At 36.8% G+C, this 22259-nt stretch overlaps 1 pseudogene; it reads right to left on the bottom strand.

Moving 5' to 3' along the window:
- Nucleotides 1-4463: 4463 nt before the first annotated feature.
- On the bottom strand, nucleotides 4464-4964 carry LOC149194475 (ADP/ATP translocase ER-ANT1 pseudogene; annotated as a pseudogene).
- Between the last annotated feature and the right edge of the window lie 17295 nt (nucleotides 4965-22259).

Genomic DNA, 22259 nt, shown 5'->3' with positions numbered 1-22259 from the left:
CATGCATCATAATGCCAACATAGTATTCATAGGTTTCACTAATAACTGGTAGAATTTTAAACTAGAAACTGTGAAGGTACCAGCAGATATTGGTATTGAACATACATAGTTCGAGGGAAAAAATAATAACACAATTATATGCTAATATAAATCTTGAAAAAAAAATTCTGCACAACATTGAATAACTTTTGCGAACATTTGATGATCGAAGAACAACTCTATTGTTAGTCGAATAAAATAACTATAAGTAAATAGCATTGTCACTTTGAAAACGGTCGACAAGAACATGAAAGGAACTGTAAACAATATCAATACACAGAGAATCTGAAATTGATATATATATATATATATATATATATATATGGATCACCGAGCCTAATTAATTAAAAGAAGAATAACTTTTATGTCGAATAATTCTGAGCAATAGTCTATCAATATAATTAACCAAATTGTCTTACACACATTCACAGTAGCCATTCAATAGAATTGAAGCTAGATGCCTCACTCTCTTCCCCTTCATATTTAATCCTTAATATATAACATAAACAAGTTTTTATAGGGTAAGTCAACTAATGTTGAAGTTTTCGGAGAATGAATTATCGATAAAAATAAATAAACTAGCATTTGCACCACATGTTGCAAAGGAAACGCCGTAAGGCAATGATATAAGAAACAATAGCATAGAAGAAAGAAGTCAAAATTTTATGCAAATGACATAAGAAACAATAGCATAGAAGAAAGAAGTCCAAATTTTATGCAATTTTGTTTCTTTACTGGTGTTTATTTTTTATCATCAACAAATGCCTAGATCAGCTATCCAGATTACCAAGAACCTTGCGTTTGAAGGCGTTGCCACAATCCCACAAAGCTCATTTCGATGATCACTGAGAAGGGAATTGTTGTGAGAGATGCAAATTGTTTCCATTGTTTATTGAATGGACTCTGTTCTTGCACTAATTATTGTAACGCTAATTGCAAATCGTCTCATACAAAATAGTGTGACTGCAAGCATAAGCAATTACTTGCCTTTTGTGACAAGCATATGTTTGATAGAGAAAAATGGACAAATGCAAAAGCAGAGGGGATTAGTAAAATATTTGATGTGTATCAGTTTCTGTTCGGTGTAATCTAGGGTGCATACATAGCAAAAACATACCTAGATAGTTAGTGACATTTTCATAAGACAGATTGAATTTCTACTTGATTCATTTCTTCATATCGGCCATAATTTTACAAAAAATGTTGAATAGGGGTTACATTGAGTATATTATTGCTGGTTACATTGAGTATAGTATTGCTAGCAATTTGCATAATGCAGTGTTGTTGGGTGGTATGCCAATGGTGACACATCATGTGATCATATTTCATTGATATAGACGGTATTTCGAGCATAGTTATTTAAGGTTATGTGTAGAAGATTTGAAGAGAAGCTATACATGGCAGATTCTACCTGCCCTAACATAATTCACCCAAAAGATACAAAATTTATCTGACAAACTGATTTATCTTGGACAATGTGATTGTTATATGAGAAGGCGTGCATTGGCTTAAGATTGTAAAATATCTCATAACCTTTTCCAATATACTATAAATCAAGGCCAAGGAACACTAACATAGGGAATAATAAACATGTGTAGAAGCTAGGACATTCATAACATAGTAAGAAGAGCATTCCCTACAGGGTCCTCTACGTCAAACCCATTTCTAATTACAGGGCCATGCACCTCGTTTCCCTGTTGCGGAGCTTCTGGGCCAGCACACGCACCAAGTACACTGGCAAAGGTAACATGATCTGCCTCTATAGTTGTTCTGGGCCAGCACACGCACCAAGTACACTGGCAAAGGTAACATGATCCACCTCTATAGTTGTCCATCGCATTCGGCCATAAAGCCTTAATGCTTCCTGACAATACCCATTTTTAGTATATCCAACAATCATAGTATTCCATGACACCACATCCTGTTTAGGCATTTTGTCAAACATTGTCCATGCATCCGCTACATATCAATATTGACTTGTTCGACTTACTCAGAACTAGTAGCTGAAGCTGATCATATAGTGCAAGAACTCCAACCCTTGCTACTCCTAACATAATATTAGTTGTTACTCCTCTGAAGAGGGCACGGATGCCCTCCTGGCGCACAATCTGTTGAAAAGCATGGACGGTGTTGCTATAACTTGTTTCTAGAAAAACAACTTGACAGAAAAAATTTTGTGAGATCCATCATAGTTGCTAAAACTAACATCACAAGCTCAGAACATGAGCAAGAATGTAGATTTTATGTCATATTTCTTACTTGTAAACATCTAAATCAAACTCCATTGCTCTTCCCCTGTGCTTTTATGATATTGCATCTGATATTGAGCTGCAAAATCCTAGGAGGCCAAAATCATTAGAAATTGTATAGTAGGTGGTAGCTTCATAATATTAATTTTCACATGTCTCACCGTGAGCCAGAGACGAAACTGGTATACTTGAGGATTAGACATCAGTGTCTAATCAATCCAATTTCTATGAAAACTCAAGAGTCATTTTTCCAACAACATGAACAATCTAATTAGACTTAAACATGGTACATGGAATTAAATCATCAAACTAAAATTCATATCTATAATTATGGCTACATTTGTGCAATTATCCTTTCATGTATACCTGCAAACGAAATGATATAAATTTCTTGCGAGCATTTGTAGGGGAATTTACCTCATAGATCAATAATATATGAAACCAAATGTGAATCTTCAATTCACATGATATGGCATTGCAAAACAAAAGTGCACAGCTTCTTACGAATTCTAAGAATGATGTTAAAATTGAAACAAGGTAGGGTGCAACCATTTGGTTTCCATCTCTGTTACAAGTATTCCATGTCAAAGTAGCTATCCATTGAATATATGATAGCTCTTGTCTCTGTATAGAGGCCCTTTTGGGCCATGATACATTTTCCTTTGAAAATATTACATTTTCCTGCATCTCTCTTTTGATCGATCTGAATTGTCTCTAAAACCTTGCATTCATTCCTTTTAATATTTTGAATTTAAGACATTTTCTCTATGCTACTCAAAGAAATAGTGACTGGTATGGGACCATTTTTATTGTACATGCAAGAACAACATGAAATTGGGTTTAGGAGTTTCAAGGTCATCAAATATTGAACTGAATGATTGTCAGGGATCAGATGTACCCACAACTCTTTCAATCAAGGAAGACTGTCAAATTGAGAGAGAAGGCATTAGAACAAAAGGGAAGGAAGACAACCAGTGCCATATCAACAACGATTTTTTTATGTGAAAATAACTTTGACTTACAAATCATAAGGCCTAAATTATCCATATCTGCTAAAACAATTTGCAGAGTAATATGGAAGCTTCATTACCTTGGGAAATAAACATGCCACTGAGAAATTAAAGAAATGGACAATGCCTTCATGTTGACTTCTGATTTTGAAACAAGGGAAGCTTTACACATTATTGAGAAAATACTATCTACCTGAAGATAGAGGGACTGACTTAGCATGAAACCCCCATTTTCATCAAACGTATGAAACCAAATGTGAATCTTCAATTCACATGATATGGCGTTGCAAAACAAATTATTTTTCATATTGACAATCATCACAAATAGATAGTACATACTACATACTAAAAATAGTTTTCTTGAACAACTAAAATTCAAAATCTTGCCACTGTAAGAATAATGGCAAGACTGACATATTTTCCTATTGTGATTTTCAAAAACTAAAATGTAGAACTTTGGTCATTTGATGCATGCACATCATTCATTGTTGCACCTGTCTTCTGAAGCAAATTGGATATGCTTCGTCTCAACATTATTGAAATGGACAATGCCTTCATGTTGACTTCTGATTTTGAAACAAGGGAAGCTTTACACATTATTGAGAAAATACTCTGTCTACCTGAAGATATAGAGGGACTGACTTAGCATGAAACCCCCATTTTCATCAAATGTATGAAACCAAATGTGAATCTTCAATTCACATGATATGGCGTTGCAAAACAAATTATTTTTCATATTAACAATCATCACAAATAGATACTACATACTACATACTAAAAATAGTTTTCTTGAAAAACTAAAATTCAAAATCTTGCCACTGTAAGAATAATGGCAAGACTGAAATATTTTTCTATTGTGATTTTCACAAACTAAAATGTAGAACTTTGGTCATTTGATGCATGCACATCATTTATTGTTGCAACTATCTTCTGAAGCAAACTGGATATGCTTCGTCTCAACATCTTATAAGCCACTGTGTTTCCCTGCTGCAAAGCTTCTAGGCCAGCACACGCACCAAGTACATTGGCAAAGGTAACATGATCCGCCTCTATAGTTGTCCATTGCATCCAACCATAAAGCTTTAACGCCTCCTGACAATACCCATTTTTTGTATATCTAACAATCATAATGTTCCATGACACCACATCCCGTTCAGGCATTTTTTCAAACATTGTCCATGCATCCGTTACATATCAATATTGACTTGTTCAACTTACTCAGAACTAGTAGCTGAAGCTGATCATATAATGCAAGAACTCCAGCCTCTGCTACTCCTAACATAATATTAGTTGTTACTCCTTTGAAGAGGGCAAGGATGTTCTCCTGGCGTATAAGCTGTTGAAAAGCATGGATGGTGTTGCTATATTTAGTAGCTTCACTTGAAGTCATCAGCATTCTGCATCTAAGTGTATCAAAAGGATATGCAATAATACCAGAAATTGTTGTCACACTCCACCCTAGCATGAAACTAACAAGAAGATTTCCCTTGAGGGATCCAACAAGAATCACAAGTTTCATTGTGTCATAAATTCCAAAATATAGTCCTCTATATACAATGATTCCTATAATTGAAACACTAAAGCCCCTGTATAGGCCTACAATACCATCACTGGAAATGGTCTTCTTGCAGACATCCAACAATCCTGCCAAAATCGCCAGCCTCATTTTTGAATCTCGAGATACAGAGGCTAAGCAAATCGATAAGTCGATTTCAGAAATATTAAATATTGAACATTATAACCCAATTCCTCTGCATTGATTACATTGTCAGTATGTTCCTGATCATCAGCCATTATAAGCGTTGGTAGCTTGTTGGGTTTGGAAATAAAATATAATACAATAACTCTGTCTTCATGAAATAAAATTCGCAGACAAAAAGATCTATACTCATAATTAAAATTAAGACACGAGCACGTTACAAGAGAAGCTGTTAGTACCAGATCATGGAGAGTTGCTTAGGGCCTGAAAAACCCTACAAGTGAGTATATAAACGATTTAGATATATATAGAGAGAGATATTGCTGTGATCATGAATGATATGTACTGTAGCTGCATGTGCATGAAGATCAGTTGGGTGCTGAAGATCAGGGCATGTATAATTTGTTACCACATTTGCATCTCCAAGCCTCAGGGTAGTATTCAGCTGTTACAGGAGTTCCTGGGGGTACAGGCACATGAACAGGCTTGCATGGTGTGCATTTTCCACATTTAGAGGTGCAACGAGGTGGGGAGGAGCCTGGCCCACTCAGATACCTCCTTCCTCCAATTCTGTAATCCAAGGCTCCATTTTCATGGCGTTGTTGCTGCAAATCTAATGTTGTTTCCTGTAACCCATGAAAAATGAAAAATTATGTTATTGGATCAAATCATAAATAAACAGTAATGTAGTGGTAGATAGAAGAGCTGAAGAGAATACGAAGTTAGGTTATACCTTAATATCTTTTGAAAAGTTCACCAGTCCTTTTTGTTTCAGACTGCAAGGGTTTGTGATTGACAGCTCTGTTAATGAGCATGATATCAACGTTAGCAAAATCATGATTAATCATCTGTAGTATCTGACATTAATGATCTTTGGCTCAGTCATGATTTTTAAGTCGGTAGAAAAGACTTTCAAAACAAGAAAAAGGCAACTAGCAAACTACCATTGATGCATTGTTAGAAATTTAAAGTGCTTTACAGATTCATGGATAATCATAAATTCATCTTAACCCAGATTTAAAATGAAATGATGAAAGTTTCGTGTATGGATTATCATAAATTCATCTTAACCCAGTTTGAAAATGAATTAATGAAAGTTTTGGGTAAAAAAATAAATGTTTCTGACCATCAAAACTTTTCACATGAAAAATTGAAGTGGGAATTAAATGGGGAGATCCACTGCCACAGAGCAGAGAAAACTATTCATTAATCAGTGTTACAAAGCATTTGATCATGGTAATTAGGTTCTGTGGATGAAAAACACATTTGGGAACAGTAAGATGCAATGGGAATTTTGCAAGAAAAATTGTTCTGATAAAGGTCTGGTGGGTTCTGACCACGGCCAACAGGTCCTGGCAATATAAATGCTAGGTTGTTGAGACATATTGCAGGTTGAGACATGGCAGATTGTTGAGACATATTGTAGGTTGAGACATGGCAGGTTGTTGAGACATATTGCAGGTTGAGACATTATTTTTGAGATAAAGTACATCAAGACTATAAATGCAATTCTGTATTCGCAGACAAAAATATCTATACTCATAATTAAAATTAAGACACGAGCATGTTACAAGAGAAGTTGTTAGTACCAGATCATGGAGAGATGCTTAGGGCCTGAAAAACCCTACAAGTGAGTATATAAATGATTTAGATATATATATATAGAGATATTGCTATGATCATGAATGATATGTGTTGTAGCTGCATGTGCATGAAGATCAGTTGGGTGCTGAAGATCAGGGCATGTATAATTTGTTGCCACATTTGCATCTCCAGGCCTCAGGGTAGTATTCAACTATTATAGGAGTTCCTGGGGTACAGGCACATGAACAGGCTTGCATGGTGTGCATTTTCCACATTTAGAGGTGCAACGAGGTGGGGAGGAGCCTGGCCCACACAGGTACCTCCTTCCTCCAATTCTGTAATCCAAGGTTCCATTTTCATGGCGTTGCTGCTGCAAATCTAATGTTGTTTCCTGTAACCCATGAAAAATGAAATATTATGTTATTGGATCAAATCATAAATAAAAATTAATGTAGTGGTAGATAGAAGAGTTGAAGAGAATACGGAGTTAGGTTATACCTTAATATCTTTTGAAAAGTTCACCAGTCCTTTTTGTTTTAGACTGCAAGGGTTTGTGATTGACAACCCTGTTAATGACCATGATATCAACGTTAGCAAAATCATGATTAGTCATCTATAGTCTTTGACATTAATGATCTCTAGCTCAGTCATGATTTTTAAGTCAGTAGAAAAGACTTTCAAAACAAGAAAAAGGCAACTGGAAAACTACCATTGATGCATTGTTAGAAATTTAAAGTGCTTTACAGATTCATGAATAATCATAAATTCATCTTAACCCAGATTTAAAATGAAATGATGAAAGTTTTGTGTATGGATTATCATAAATTCATCTTAACCCAGATTGAAAAAGAATTAATGAAAGTTTTGGGTACAAAAATAAATGTTTCTGACTATCAAAACTTTTCACATGAAAAATTGAAGTGGGAATTAAATGGGGAGATCCATTGCCACAGAGCAGAGAAAACTATTCATTAATCAGCGTTACAAAGCATTTGATCACGGTAATTAGGTTCTGTGGATGAAAAACACATTTGGGAACAACAAGATGCAATGAGCATTTTGCAAGAAAAATTGTTCTGATAAAGGTCTAGTGGGTTCTGACCAGGGCCAACAGGTCTTGGCAATATAAATGCTAGGTTGTTGAGACATATTGCAGGTTGAGACTTTCATTTTCAGATAAACTACATCAAGACTATAAATGTAATTCTGTTTTGAGAATTCTTAGTCTCATAAATCTTATATGGTCTCCATGGTTTTCAGTGGACGTAAAGAAAAATATGATATTCTGTTATTATGAATAGGTCACAGAGGGACAATATAAGCAAATGGGCAAAGGAGAAATGCAAGTGCATTGCCTGCAAAATACAGTCTACTGGACATTCAAAGCATACTCTGGATCGACTGATTATCTTGTTATGTAAAGACAAGTGAATTGGTGAAAAAACTGACCAACGTTGGACGATACACCAGTCCCTGTCAGGGTTCAAATCCGAGGACATTCACATTTTCAAATCTTTTCCAAATGACGCAGTGGGTCGGCTTGGTGTACCTCAATCTCTCTTTCAATCATCTCACAGGCTAAGTTCCGTCATCGATCGGCGACCTGCTCTCTCTGGTTCAGTTCATAGATCTGTCTCACAACAAAATAACAGGGCCAGTTCCCGACCCTGTATCCAAACTCGGAATGCTTCGGCTCTTGAATTTCTCCTATAATGATTTATCTGGCCTCATTCCATGTACTGGCATGTTCAGAAACCTGAAAAATACAAGTACATCAAGACTATAAATGAAATTCTGTTTTGAGAATTCTTAGTCTCATAAATCTTACATGGTCTCCATGGTTTTCAGTGGACGTAAAGAAAAATATGATATTCTGTTATTATGAATAGGTCACAGAGGGACAATATATGCAAATGGGAAAAGGAGAAATGCAAGTGCCATGCCTGCAAAATACAGTCTACTAGACATTCAAAGCATACTCTGGATCGATTGATTATCTTGTTATGTAAAGACAAGTGAATTGGTGAAAAAACTGACCAACGTAGGACGATACACCAGACCCTGTCAAGGTTCAAATCCGAGGACATTGACATTTGCAAATCTTTTCCAAATGATGCAGTGGGTCGGTCTGGTGTACCTCAATCTCTCTTTCAATCATCTCGCAGGCTAAGTTCCGTCATCGATCGGCGACCCGCTCTTTCTGGTTCAGTTCATAGATCTGTCTCACAACAAAATAACAGGGCCAGTTCCCGACCCTGTATCCAAACTCGGAATGCTTCGGCTCTTGAATTTCTCCTATAATGATTTATCTGGCCCCATTCCATGTACTGGCGCGTTGTGAAACATGAAAAATACGGTGTTTTTAGGAATAAGAAAAAACAATGCATCAGATTTTCCACAAAGCCTTCAAATACAAAACATAATTCAGCCACAACATTAACAATATAGGTACAAAGAGTAATTGACTTACAGTGATTTCTGGGAAAGTACTTGAAAATGCAAGGTGGGCAGCCTTGAAGTATTCCTGGGCAGAAATCCCATGTGTGAAGCAAATGAGTACAATTATTGATATAACAACACAAGGCTACGCATGCAGGGAAGAAAGACATGAAGAGTCTCTGCGAAGAGTCTCATCGCCAGCAGGCTAGGCCTGGCCTTTCATGGCCCATTACCATGGGAAAAAAACCATTTTTCTATGAAAAAAACAGATTAAACGAACGATAGAAAACACCCTAATCATCTAACACACAGAATCAATGGCTCAGGATCACACACATCACATTTTAGGGATGTCTTTCTCAAAGGGAATGCCTTACGGCGTAATTAGTTAATGTTTCAAGGATTTTCTTATTATAATTAACATATTTATTATATAATTAACTTAATTGAATTAAACATGGACACCTAAATTCTAATAAATGTAAAAAAACAAATTCCATGAAAAATTATTTGACAATGACATCCACAACTAACTAATATCTATACAATGAAGTTCTCAGATAGTTTTTTAAAGTGAAAAGGTGGAACAAATGGCTTGCAACATGGTTAAGGAGAGGTGGGATGACAATTTTTTCAAGGTAAATAAAGGGCGCCCATAGAAAGTCCCTTGCAGATGTACATTCAGATTGACAATAAATATAAATGCAGTGCTAGAAAATAAATGACCACGTGGACTGTCACTTTCATATTACAACGATTATCATAATTTAACACAATTGGCTATTAACTGGCTTGTCTTTTATTCACATCTGTGTTCACCAAAGTCAATTCACTTTAGTTTTTCCACAAAACCAATTTCGCGACAACTTACCGCATCCCTTGAGATTCGGGAGCATTGAATCTTGTACCAAAAAACAACGACATCTTATGTGGAAAAACCACATTAGAGTTTAATATGAGAAGGTTATAAATAGCCCTATATTTGGAACCAAGTTTTAGTTTTTAATGTTAAGATAAATTAGCGGGGGTTATAGATTAGGTTGTACAATACCAAAAAGTTGTACAATACAATTTAATGATGGGAGTACATCTATCATCATTACAAAATAAGAGGTGAATTAATAGTGTTTCATATAAATCAATTTAAATATTGTTTTAAAATATTAAATTTCAGTTGATAATGGTTTTTTTTTGTAATCTTGGCAGGACTACATCTTCATCATGTCCAATATATCATCTTGATCGAGGCGGAGAATTGGACCGGTGAATTCACATCAAGGAGTTCCTTAACAGAGCACCCGATCAACGTATATTCAAGACCCCGTGGACTTCAATTGATAATGTTTAACTTTGGATAAGTTTCAAAATTTTTTAGTCAAAATGAAACTAGTATATGGTCAATGCGAAACTGAACACTATATATCCTGCCTGCGACAAGTATAATAAACATATGTTGACATCATTAAAGAAGTTCCACTACTTAGTGATTGTGGTCTCATTAAGGTTTTGTTCAATTAGAAACCATGTATTACAGTAGAAGCTATGCAATTAAGTGTTCAATGAATAATAATTGTATTTGGAGATCTATGTAGTATGAGGTTGCCCCCCTCAAAGAGGTAAGTGGAAATTGATCTCTATGATAAATATCAATAAATGTTTATTCACTATTTTTATTTCCATCCTATAGCTATATTTTATTGGTTCTCCATAGTTATATTTCTGTTTATCATGTTCTAAATGTTATGTTTCCATTAACAAGGAGCACCACAAGTGGTATGCGAGTGTTTTTCTTATGCCAATGCATGCTTTAATTTTTAATTTTTTTTTTAGGTTATGTATTTCAATGTCTTTGAAATAAAAGTATGTCGTTCGATAGGTAAACTTATGGCTAGGGAATAACATACACGAGATATACAAGTGGAGGTCACTTGGCTGAAGAGACTTATAACCCCTAATGGTAACCCTTTAAGTAGTACCACATCAAATGGAAATTACTTATAGATTCATTCTTCCATGTACCCTCGAGTGTATCATTTGTCATTTAAGAGCACTTGAAACTAACCTTATATAAGCCTATTGATCAACATGTTGCTATAAAACACTAAGAAAAACACTTAATGAGATCCCTGTTTTGTACCTAGGAATCAAGTAGTACAACTAAGGGGTCTAGCCTTCTTAGTTAGTGTTAGGAGAGTTTTGACTAAATATTATTGTTGGAAACTTATCGATGAGAACTACAACACCTAAAACTCCTTTGTCTCTAAGACGCTTTAACCTTATATTTTATAGAATGGTTTGTTGAAAAGATATTTCTATTGCAATACCAAAAATTTGGGAATTGCATCACCACCATACCCATAATGGGAGATATATACAGGAGGATCCCTAAAGACTCAATTTTGAAGCCCTTGAAACTCAACAACGTTGGCACCAATTTGTAGTGCTCATCGTAATGATTCTAGTGGCACATACAACACTCCAATCTGAGTATGTATGACCAACTTATCGTAGTTTGAAGTTGATAAGATAAACAAGAAAAGGGGGGCCTACAGTGTGCTACATGGGACCCACAGACCTACATGGAAACCAAGTAGTTGTCTACCAACCATTGACATTTGTCACCAAGTCATTGAATCCTTGGTCCCACAAAAAAACAAAAAAAATATTAAAAAAAACCATATAAAACAAAATGGTTATATAATATTATAAATATAATCCATATGGATTATTTGCCAATGAAATTCAAAATATTAAAAAAGGAATGGTTCATTGGGAATTAAAACAAACATATATTAAATATGGTTTGGATTTAAAACCTTTGTAACCATATGGTTATTCCAACCATTTTAAAATAATCGATGGTGATATATTGTTATATATATATGGTTGTTAAAACCATATGATAATTAAACGACGACGGATTTAAACGGTTCCAACTTATGGTGACGTTCCAATGGGATAACTGGCACCAAATTAAACAACAACTAGCAGGCGGTTTCAATTTAAACGGTCAACGGGTTATAGATGTACGCCAATACATTGGTAGTTTTAAAACAAATATTTTGTTTGTTATATAGTTCGATAGAGTGTTACGGTTGTCAGTAGTTACGCGATGTTTTTTTTAATGGTTTGGCATTTTATATAAAAAGGGTCCGACGGTTTTTAAATCCTTGACCGATCCTAACCACTACCTTTAAATAAACTCCACCAACCGTTACACCCTAGGTGGGGCTCTTTGTAATGTCTGCCCACCGCAGAGTATATGAACTCGTCCTTTCCATTCGACGAAACCGGCAGAGTCGTGAGTGAAAAGTTGGTGGAACACTGCTTGACCAAGATAGGTGGTCTGAACCTGACATGAAGGAACCAAGAGCGAGCATGTTTTTCAAGGCAGATTCCAAGTAATATTCTACAAGAATATTTTAGAGAGTAGTTTTTTTTTGATGCTATGAAGAATCTAAAAGATTCTTTGAGGGACCAAAACTGACAGTGTTAAAATGGGTCAATTTTATATTCATTTTAATCAAAATTTCTCAAGGATCGCGATGGTTCAATTTTTTTTCATTTGAATAGTAGATTTCAGGGATCAGGGTAGAAACCCGCATTATTCATTAATTGTTAGGCATGAAGCTTGAGACAATAATGTGCCTTTCATAGGTAAGTCATGTTTACAGTCAAAAGTCTCAAGAGGACAAGACAAACCTGCTGGTGTTGTGATTCTAGCAGTGGTTGGGTCCTTCATGTTTTAAGGGATAACAGTTGCAAAGGAAATTTTGGATGAAATTGTTGGAAACATAGCATTGGAAAACCAAAACGACAGTAAGATGGCTTGGAACTCGCAGCAGAAAATAAGGAGTGTCATGTTGAAAAATGTGCAACAAGAAATGCTAAATTTAGAAAGTGCTAAAAATAGAACTGCTAAAAATAGCAATTTTAAAAATAGCAGTTTGGCCAATGAGCATTTTGGCCACCTTGGGTAAGAGGTGAAACTGCTAAAAATAGCATTTATGGGTCCCTTCCTATTTATAATAGTCCCTGGTCTATCTATAAGAAGTAAATTCGAATTTGGTCTTACCAGCAGTTTGGAATATTAATTAATTAATTCTCCATGAGTTAAGGAAAAACAAACTTGAAGTCTTTGTGAGAACATGCAATTATTTCTCCACTGATTGGGAAATGTGTCTTTGATTTGCTCAACTGATTGAGGAATTAAGGATGAGTTATATATTGAGAGGATCAGTTGACTTAGTTTAACTTAGTCAAGTTCAGTTAGATTAATTTAACAAGTTGTTAAATTAATGAGATATAGTTTGTTGATGCTTGCATGCATGTGACAACTATTATTTTTAGATAACTGTGTATTCACTTATGGATAACTGATGCATGCCAGTTCAGACAGAGACCCAGTTGAGATTAGATGAGGGACAGTGTACTATCAGATGCTTGGATCTTCCTAGTGAATATTCCTTGCATGCAGGAGGAACTAGTGTCCTCAAGGATTGCGTAGTTGGACTTGAGGTTGACAGTAGGTATGATCTAGGGCCAATTCACATATGTTTTTTAATTGGACCCCAATCAAAATTGTGCAAGGAAACAGAGGATTGGAGGACTTGGGGCTTATATATTGAGGCCTAGGGAGTCTATGATCTACATCATCAGAGTACAGAGAGAACATGATAGCTTTTAAGCTGATTATTTTTGTATGTTGTTGAGGATTTCCACTTGATTGATAATACAAAGATGGGGTTTTAGGCTGGTGCTTTCCCCAAGTTATATCTTTTGTGTTATGGTTGATTACTTCTCATTCTCAGTTATATCTGTTCATGCTTTATGTTGCTCATGTTCAATTAAGCTTCCGTTAAGTTTATGGTAGATGTAGATCTAGTATTATGCTTTAGTACATTGCATATATCAGTTTGATCTGCAAGTGAAATTTTTACATGATATCAGTGAGTTAGCTGATTTGTAGAGAAAATTCTACATGGTATTAGAGTAAGGTTTTGTAGAAAAAGTCCTACATGGTATCGGAGCTAGCTGATTTGTAGAAAAATCTACATGTCAAAGAACTAGGAGCTGATTTTGATGCAGTCAACATAAAACCAAAATGATGGCCCTAGGTATTGAAAACCATGGATCAAGAAGGTGAGTTATCAGAGAAAGCGAGCATGGCTATGAAAGAAGATAGAAGGCAACGAGAAACAAGTTTAGACAATGTCACAATGTTCAGATCGAGCTAAGAGAGTAGACAGTGTTGAGCATCCAAAGTTGTTTAGTTCCGAGATCTCGGCTTGTAATGTTTTGTTAATGTATGGCCTGTAGATTTTGATATTGCATGCAAGTCCATAATTTTCGCAAGTTTTAATGTTGACGAATGTAATGAAATTGTCCTCTGCTGATTATTAAAATAAGGAAGATGATACTTCTGACATTTAACTATGTAATTTATGGGCCCCTTTTCATTTTTTTTCATATGTTTAAAATCCTGTTGAATATATATCATGAATAGTTAAGAATGGATGTTGTAGTAGTTGCACAAGTTGCATAATTAACAGATCTAAATCCCCTTTATCCTTCGATGGTTCTGTATCACTTTGGGTGTGACTCTCCTTCCTTTTGAAGGAGTGAAAATGTTGGCGAAGTGCTAGACTACACAGGTTTTTTGTTGGCACCCTCGGTTGAACCCTAGGTGAGTTTCAAAGTAATTTTTCCTGCGAACAAATGGTTTCGTTGCCAAGACCTCAAGTTTCTTGAAGGGGGGTTTAGATCATGCAACCCTAGTATATTCGTCAGAATATCCAAAAATGGTGGCATGAGAGGGTTGACTACTTTATTATGCAGCAAATAGAGCTGAGACACAAAAATCTGAACTGGGTGAAAGAAGAAATGTTGTATATCGTACCTTATTGCGACCAGCTCCAGATCTTTTGGTGTGAATTTTCAAAGAATTTAGAAAATTGGTTGACTTGATATCACCATAAATAAAGGGTTCCAGTCCAACCGAGGTTGCACGGGAATTTGAAAACAACAGATCTTGTCGATCTTCATTGATTGCATATAGAACTTACAAGATCCATTGGCTTTTGGGTTAATGTAACACTTGAAGGAAATATTATTGAGTTTGCAACTGAAAATCATCAACCATTTTCCCGCGCAGAGGCTATATTCAAATTTGGAATACGAGGACGGTTGCTGAAGAAAATCCCACTTTGGATTAAGTTATTATTTGTCGAAGACAACCTGTTGGAGTTTCAACCAAATCAAATGGCACTTAAGTTGCTTGTACTGAGGGAATGGATTAGGGGAAAGGAAGGTCATGCCATTGCAGGAGGATGAAGGAATTCCTATAATGAATCGAGAAGATTTGTGAAATTCAAGGGACTTTAGGGAGTTGTGCAAGGCAAGAATCGATGAAGAGTGGTGCGAGAAGAAGAAGATGAGGGAACTTAGAGCTAGACGAAAGGAACTACATCACATAGGAAATGTTGTTAGGAGTTCGACAGAGCACAAGAGGGAAATGAAGACTCCAGAGTTAAGGAAAGCGAGTGAGGGAGAGAGTTCTTTTTCTGGCACGATGGGAGTGTCCAGGGGGAGAAGCGAAATTGGAGTGAAGGGATTAGGAGTGGTTACCCTGATGCATGAGGATGTAGAAGGGTTACGAACACCTGAGCCAAATGTCCGACTGACCAGGACACCATATGATGATATGCTAGTAGATGATGATTTACATTTTGTGATGAGGTGAATTTTCTTTGAAGACAAGTCAACATCAGAACAAAGAACCCCGGAACATAGCAGCATGACTATTCCTCCTCCTCTTGACCTTCCCCTAGTGCTATATCAAAGTCTGAATTTCCTCTTTTGAAATGTATGAAAGTTTATTAAAGTTCAGTCATTGCTTCAAGGTAAAAGTAGTTCTAGTGGTGTTAGTTAATCAAGTTCAATTAATTATTCTCAACCGGGTTCACGAGGGTTCATACTTGTTTCTACAATGCAACCAACCATGGATGGAGTCACAACTGGATCACTTACAAGATACCTCGAGTTTGCAAGAAAGGGGGGAGAATATGTTGAGAAACATTGGTATTTGTGTGAAGCTGTTTGGAGAGCTCGTCAGATCCCTGAGGCTACCATGCTCATTGAGTTTTAGACCACATTGTGGGATAGAGTTTTGAGGTGGTTCATAAAATGGATTGATGCTAACCCTAATGCTGGTATTGACTTGGTTACATAGGAATTTATTCAGGAGTTTAAGTTATCACAATCAAATCAACAAGGATTGGAAAAACTGTTGGACATTCGCCAAAGGGAGGGCGAATCAGCTTGGTTATCCATGAAATGATTCAAGGATGCTATTAGTAAATTATCTTACCCTATTGACCCCCATCACTAAAGAGACTTTTTTTATCAAGGCTATGTTACCAATGTCATGGATTCTGTTATCTCAGCAGAATGTTAGCACGATGCAAGATGCCATGGAGAAATCTATGCAAATAGAGGCTATGGATGGTTATCCAAAATATCACAAAGTTGGGGGGCCCTCGACAGAGACTACTATTATGGGCCTCCAAAATCAAATTTATACTTTGACAGAAAGGCTAAAAGATTTAGCACTTGCATGTTAAGTGAGACCTCATGTTTGGTGTATCCACTGTCAGGTCGAAGGACACCATGCTACAGAATGCCCGCGACTTAGAGGGTCAGGATCATGCAGTATGCCTATGGGACCCCCGTCACCGCAGCCTTCGGGAGTTGTGAAAATCTCATCTACACTTCCTTATCAGGGTCATAATCAGTTCCAGTCATTTCCCAGTCCTCCAGGTATGTCTACAAATGATTACTATGAAATATGTCGAAACTTTGGGCATCAACCTAGTTTGTGCCCTATTTTATAGAAGTATTCAAATGTCCCAAATAACTTGTTTTGCAAATTTGATGGATCCCCTAACCATCATACAGATCATTGTTGGTCCTTGGATGCCCTAGTAGACCATCTTGACCATTCTTCTTTCCCTGTTAAGGAGACTCCTTGAGGGCGAGGAGGAGGATCTCCGAGGGGAGGAAGAATAGGTGGAAGAGGTATGATTAGATGCTATAATTGTGATCAAGAATGCCATTGGGTGAAAGAATGTCTACTACCGTGGAGACCATGGTGTTCATACTATCAACTAAATACACATGCAATTGAAGATTGCCCTGAACTGATTGCTAGATGGGAAGAAAAAAATCAGGCAAAGGGAGCTAATATAGTCTCTACAAAGCCCCAGGATCTTAGTCCTTCAACAAAACCTAATATCAATGTTGTTACGAGATGAGGAAAGAGGACATGAAATAATATTGGAGCACCCGATCAGCCAACTATTATAAAGCCTACATCTCCATAGAAATCATATGAACCAAACCAACAAAATTAGTATTATAGGGATGCAACTGAACTCTTCCGTTAGTTAATGTCCTCATAGGGACCTCGAAGTGAATTGTAGGAGCAAGTAAAGGGACATAAGGAGAAACAGATTGTAGAATCTTCCCAACCTATAATGGACTAGTTTAAGTTATTCTTACATATTATGAATGATGAGCAGCTCACTGGCCAGTTGCAAAAGAGATTGAAGACCATTGTTAATAAAATTGTGTTCTCTAAGGAACCGATCTCTGCAAACCTACATGAGAGGCATTGCAGACGGGTGTAGAGGAATAAGAAGAGGACTAGAAGGGAGTTTCGGCTAGATGCTCAGATTGCAGGGTTTCAAATCAAGGAATACATGTTGGATTTGGAATCAGATGTTAAATTCTTTTCCGTGAAAGACTTGGGAAGCTCTTGGAAAACCCAAGTTGGTCTATCCTGTATTCAGTTATGGATGGAAAACCAGTAGTGCATTCTCCCCTTTGGTAGACTGGAAGACATTGAGGTTGATATAGATGGTGTTAAAACTTATGTAGATTTCGAGGTTAATAATATTATTGGGGATAAAAACCCATATCCGGCTTTGTTGGGTATTCATTGGGATTTTGAGAATTATGCAGTCATTGATTTAAAATAGGAGAATATGAATTCTAAAGTGGATGGTATGCGCGTTATACATCCTCTTGATCCATATCAAGGTTTGAGGTTTACCGAACCTATGGATGATGTTGAATCCTCTAGTTTAATGGACCAGTTGTATCAATTGACTGCTGGAAAGTAAGAATATTACGTTAACCCCACAACAGTTGGCTTTATTAGTTGGAGGCATGAGAGAGCTGACTACTTTATTTTGTAGCAGATAGAGCTGAGATGGAAAAATATGAACTAGGTCAAAGAAGAAATTTTGCATGCCGAACTTGCTTGTGACCAGTACGAGATATTTTGGTGCAAGTTTCTGGATAATTGAGAAAATTGGCTGACTCGATATCACCATAAATCAAGGGTTCTAGTCCGGCAGAGGTTGCACAGGAATTGGAAAAAAACAAATCTAGTTGATCTTCATCGATTGCATACATAACTGATAAGATTCGTTGACTTTTGGGTTAGCGCGACACTTGAATGATATAATATTGAGTTTGCAACTGAAAATCATCAACCATTTTTCATTGTAGAGGCTATATTCAAATTTGGAATATGAGGACAGTCGCTAAAGGAAATCCCACTTTGGATTAAGTTATTATTAGTCGAAGATAGCTTGTTGGAGTTTCAACCAAATCAAATGGCAGCTTAAGTTGGTTGTACTAGGGGAATGGATTAGGGGAAAGGAAGGTCGTGTCACTACGGGAGGATGAATGAATTCCTATAATGAATCAAGAAGAGTTGTGAAAGGAAAGGGACTTTACGGTGTTGCGGAGGGATAGAATCGATGAAGAGTGGCTTGAGAAGAAGAAGTTGCACGAACTTAGAGCTAGACGAAGGGAACTACATCGCATAGGCGATGCTGTGAGGATTTCGGTAGAGAGTAAGAGGGAAATGGAGACTCTAGAGCTAAGGAAAGTGAGTGGGGGAGAGATTTCTTTTTTTGGGATGATGGGAGCGACTAGTGGGAGTAGAAGCAGAAGTGGAGTGAAGGGATTAGGAGTGGTTACCCTGATGCATGAGGATGTAGAAGGGTTTTAGACACCTAAGCCAAATGTCCCACTGACTAAGACACTAGATGATGATACGTTAGTAGATGACGATTTACATTTTGTGATGAGGCGGTTTTTCTTTGAAGATGAATCAACACTAGAACACAGAACCCCACTACATGTTAGAACGACTATTCCTCATCCCCCTCACCTTCCCTTGGTGCTATATCAATGTTTGGATTTTCTCTTTTTGAAGGTACACAAGTTTATTAAAGTTTAGTCATCGCTTCAAGGTAAAAGTAGTTCTAGTGGTGTTAGTCAATCAAGTTCATTTAGTTATTATCAGCTGGGTTCACGAGGGTTCATACTTGTTTCTACAATGCAACCAACCATGGATGCAGTCACAAATGGATCACTTACAAGATAGCCCGAGTTTGCAGGAAAGGGGGGAGAATATGTTGAGAAACATTGGTATTTGTGTGAAGCAATTTGGAGAGCTCGTCAGACCCTTGATGCTACTAAACTCATTGAGTTTTAGACCACATTGTGGGATAGAGTTTTGAGGTGGTTCATAAATGGATTGATGCTAACCCCATTGTTGGTATTGACCTAGTTAAGTAGGATTTTTTTTAGGATTTTAAGTTATCGAAATAAAATCAACAAGGATTGGCAGAATTGTTGGACATTCACTAAAGGGAGGGGGAATTAGCTTGGCTATGCATGAAATTATTCAAGGATGCGATTAGTAAATTATCTTACCTTATTGACCCCCCATCACCAAAGATATTGTTTTATCATGACTCTGTTACCAATGTCCTGGATTTCATTATCTCAGTAGAAGTTTAACATGATGCAAGATTCCCTAGAGCAAGCAATGCAAATAGAGGCTATGGCTGGATATCCACAAGATCACAGAGTTGGGGGGCCTTTAACAAATCCTGTTATTATGGGCCTCCAAAATCAAATTACTACTTTGACAGAAAGGCTAAAAGATTTATCCCCTACATGTCTGGTGAGACCTCATGTTTGGTGTACCCACTATCAGGTCGAAGGACACAATACTACAAAATACCCGTGACTGAGAGGGTCAGGATCGTGCATTATGCCTATGGGACCCCCGTCACCGCAGCCTCCAGGAGTTACACAAATCTCATTTTCACTTCCTTCTTAGGGTCCTAATCAGTTCCAATCATTTCCCAGTCCTCCAGGTATGTCTGCAAATGATTAATGTGAAATATGTCGAAGCTTTGGGCATCAACCTCGTTTGTGCCCTATTTTATAGAAGTATTCAAATGTTCCAAATAACTTGTTTTGCAAATTCTATGGATCCCCTAATCATAATACAGATCAATGTCGGTCCGTGGATTCCCTAGCAGACACTCTTGACCATTTTTCTTTTTGTGTTAATGAGACTCCCCGAGGGTGAGGAGGAGGAGCTCCAAGGGGAGGAAGGATAGGTGGAAGAGGTTTGATTAGATGCTATAATTGTGATCAAGAAGGACATTGGGTGAGAGAATGTTCATTTCCATGGAGACCATGGTGTTCATATTATCTAGTAAACACAAATGCAATTAAAGTTTGCCTTGGACTTATTGCTAGATGGGAAGAGAGAAACCAAGTGAAGGGAGCTAATCTAGTCTACGCAAAGCCTCGAGATCCTAGTCCTTCAACTTAAACTAATATCAATGTTGTTATGAGAGGAGGAAAGAGGAAAAGAATTGATATTGAAGCCCCTGATCAACCAACTATTATAAATCCTGCATCTCCAAAGAAATCATATGATCCAAACCAGCAAAAGGAGTATTATAGGGATGGAACTAAACTCTTCCGTCAGTTAATGTCCTTACAGATACCTCACAAAGAATTGAAGGAGAAGGTAAAGGGACGTCAGGAGAAATAGCTCGCATAATATTATAAACCTATAATGGATTAGTTTAAGTTATTCTTACATATTATGAATGATGAGTAGCTCATTGGCTAGTTGCGGAAGAGATTGAAGACCATTGTTAAGGACAATGTGTTCTCTGAGGAACCAATCTTTGCAAACCTACCTGAGAGGCATTCCAGACGGGTGTAAAGGAATAAGAAGAGGAATGGAAGGGAGTTTCGGGTAGATGCTTAGATTGCAGGGTTTCAAATCAAGGAATCCATGTTGGATTTGGGATCCGATGTTACTATTTTTCCAAGAAAGACTTGGGAGCTCTTGGAAAACCCAAGTTGGTCTATTCCCCTATTCAGTTGTAGATGGAAAACCAATATTGCATTCTCCCTGTTGGTAAACTGGAAGGTGTTGAGGTTGATATAGCTGGTGTTAAAACTTATGCAGATTTAGAGGTTATTTATATTATTAGGGGCAAAGACCCATATTCGGCTTTGTTGGGCATTGACTGGGATTTTGAGAACTATGCAGTCATTGATTGAAAACGGGAGACTATGAATTTTTAATTGGATGGTATGCACATTATACATCCTCTTGATCCATAGCAAGATCTAAAGTTTACCAAACCTGTGGATGATGTTGAATCCTCTATTTTAATGGACCATTTGTATCAATTGACTGCTGGAAAGTGAGAAGATTACATTAACCCCACAACGACTGACTCTATTTGTTGGAGGACTATCCAAATTAAGTACTAAAGTTAGCATCTCTTCAATTGGGAGGCATAACTATTACGTGGTGGGAGAGAAAACTTCAAGAAGGTAGCAAGCATGTGGGTAAATATATTTATTTTTGGTCTGCATTTGTTTTCGCTTTAAAAGGAAAATTGTATTCATTGAAATATCTATAGAAATCCATGATGACAACATTCGAGACAAGGCAAAGGTCAATATGTTCAAAATTTCTTAGAGGAATTTAGAAAGCAAGATTTAGCATTAGGAATTCCTTTAGATTCACTTGACACTTTGATGAAATATATTAGTTCTTTACATAATTATCGTCGACATTCATTGTTGTTATTTGAACCCACTACTCTTGATGCAGCTAGTGTGAAATCCATTCACCCTGAAAGCATGGGAAAGAATGAACAAGGAAACCATGTAAATAAGGGAACGATAATAAGGAAAAAGGAAGCAAAGTCCTCTTTCACTCATTGTGAGAAAGAAGGGCATGATGAGGATCATTGTTAGAAACTGCATCCAAAATTGAAGCCAAATAAGTATGGTGGAAAAGGGAAGAAAAAAATTGTTGTGATTGTGCAACAAGTC

The sequence above is a fragment of the Pinus tabuliformis genome, chromosome 2_2, assembly GCF_031772625.1.
Source record: "Pinus tabuliformis cultivar Carrire ecotype Pingquan chromosome 2_2, CPIR1, whole genome shotgun sequence".
In the NCBI taxonomy this organism is placed as follows: Eukaryota; Viridiplantae; Streptophyta; class Pinopsida; order Pinales; family Pinaceae; genus Pinus; species Pinus tabuliformis.
This window is presented reverse-complemented; position numbering and strand designations above follow the sequence as displayed.